The sequence below is a fragment of the Phoenix dactylifera genome, chromosome 5, assembly GCF_051530095.1.
Source record: "Phoenix dactylifera cultivar Ajwa chromosome 5, Ajwa_hap1_PhDact_Kaust_v1.1, whole genome shotgun sequence".
Classification (NCBI taxonomy): Eukaryota; Viridiplantae; Streptophyta; class Magnoliopsida; order Arecales; family Arecaceae; genus Phoenix; species Phoenix dactylifera.
In genome coordinates this window covers 19,151,072-19,153,619 of record NC_143194.1, presented here as the reverse complement: position 1 = coordinate 19,153,619, position 2,548 = coordinate 19,151,072, and positions in this window count along the sequence as shown.

Here is a 2,548-nt window from a genome sequence, read left to right as displayed (position 1 = left end):
TACAACCCAAGAGGGGGGGTGAATTGGGTCTTTTAAAACTTTTAGGCTACTTCTAACACTTTTCAATTAATTATGCTAAGTTGTATAGATGCACAGTGGAATTTAAACTTAGCAACAGTTTGATTTATTGAGTGAGACTTGATTAAGTAAATTGAATATGCTTGCAACTAAAGGATGCGCGGATAAGAGTTAAGCAACCAATTTATCTAAGTAAGTAAATGAGCAAGTTAGACAATGACAAAAAGCATCACAAACACAACAAACATATAGTGGTTCAGTGCACCCCAGCACCTACATCCACTCCCCAAGACCTCTTGGGAATTTCACTATAATCCTCCAGATTACAGTCCGGTAGTTTTGCGAGTGCACTACCCAACTCGTTGTTTTACACCGGGCTAACAACGAACCCTACAATCCGGTAGTTTTTCGAGTGAACTACCCAACTCGTTGTTTTACCCCGGGCTAACAACGAACCCTACAATCCGGTAGTTTTTCGAGTGAACTACCCAACTCGTTGTTTTACCCCGGGCTAACAACGAACCCTACAATCCCCCAATTTTAACTTAGGCTTGGGACGCCTATCCCTTGTTCCAAGTCCCTTGACTGAAACAAGCTCAATATTCAAACGTTTTACAAAAGATTTGAAAGCTCTTAAGAAGCAAATATAACAATGAGAAACAATAAAATCGGAAGAACCCTTTTTGCCGTTGGAAGCGTGGATGATGGTGGTTCTTCTGATGTGGATCACGTTGGCTTGAATGCGAGCTTTGATTGCCAAGTGGGAGTGAGTAGATGAGCTCGAAATCAGATGGGAAAGCTTGAATGCACTTGATTTCTCCTCTTGAAAGCTCTAACTCCCTTGAACCTCTTTTTCTTTCTTCTCTCTTGAATGATCTTGTGTTGGGTTGGTGAGAGGTTGTTGAGAAGCACTTAAGAGGTCCCTTTTATAGCCCAAAAAGCAAATATAGCCGTTAGACACAAAGATATGACCGTTTGAAATTCAAATCTACCTGAAAAAGTTGTCAGTCGCGTCCCAGGCGCTCCGGGGACGTCTCCGCGCTTTACGGGGACGTCTCCGCTTGTTTGCGCTTTTTGCATGGGGACGACTCCGCTTCTTCGGGGATGACTCCGCGCTCCGGGGACGTCTCCGCGCTTTACGGGGACGTCTCCGCCGTTATATCTCCGAAAAACAAGTCTTCTGGAATTCTCTGAGAGAGTCGACTCCGCTTTTTCAGGGGACGTCTCCGCGCTCCGGGGACGTCTCCGCGCTTTACGGGGACGTCTTCGCCGTTATATCTCCGAAAAACAAGTCTTCTGGAATTCTCTGAGAGAGTCGTCTCCGCTATCTAGGGGACGACTCCGCTGGTCTGCTTTTTACTTGCGGGGACGACTCCGCAGGTACCGGGGACGTCTCCAGACGTGCCAGTTCTTCCTGTTTGTGCCAGAGACGTCTCGGAGACAACCCGGAGACGTCTCGACTGTCCCTGAACTTTTTCTTTCATCTCAAAAATTCTTCAATAAGTTCTTAAAAATTATGGGAACTTGCCTAGACATTTCTTAACAATATTCTTAATTAACCAACTGAAATCCTCAAATAACTTGTTAAGATAAAGGGAATTATGCTCTAGTGTTTTGTATTCATCAAAATCCATTAGAGGGTCAACACCAAAGCTTGAAAAAAATTGGGATGATAATGATAGAAGGAAGGCACAACTAAATGCCAAAGCAATGAATGTTCTCTATGTGCCTTGGATCCTAATGAATTCAATAGGATCTCCACCTGTAATTCTGCCAAAGAAATATGGGATAGGCTTGAGGTTACCCACGAGGGTACAAATCAAGTCAAAAAGTCTAAAATTAACATGCTAGTGCATAAGTATAAACTATTTAAAATGGAGTCTAATGACACTATTACTTACATGTTCACCAGATTTACTGATATTGTCAATGGCCTAAAAAGCCTTGGCAAAAGTTATTCTAACAGTGACCTTGTCAGGAAGATTCTTCGCTCTTTACGGAGGTCATGGAAAGCTAAGGTCACGGCAATCCAAGAAGCAAAAGACTTGAATACGCTGCCACTCGAGGAGCTTCTTGGATCTCTAATGATGCATGAGCTCGCGATGAAACAACACAGCGAAGAAGAATCCTCCCATAAGAAAAAGATAATTGCTCTTAAGTCTACTTCTTCTAACAAAGATCTTTCTTGCAGTAGCAGTAGTGAAGAAGAAGACAATGAGGAAAATGAAGAAGAGGCTCTCCTTGTGCGAAAATTCAGAAGATTCATCAATAGGAAGAAGCCCTTCCACAAGAAGAGATTTTCTTCGAGTTCCTTCCATAAGGATAAAAGTAAGGAGAAGGAAGGTGAGAGAATTGGGTGCTATGAGTGCAAGAAGCCGGGTTATTTTAGAGCCGATTGCCCCATATTGAAAAAGGTGGGCAGACTCAAGAAGAAGAAAGCCCTCCTCACTACTTGGATAGATTCCGACAACTCATCATCAGAAGAAGAACAAGAAGAGAAAGCCAACATATGCCTTATGGCCAACGAGGA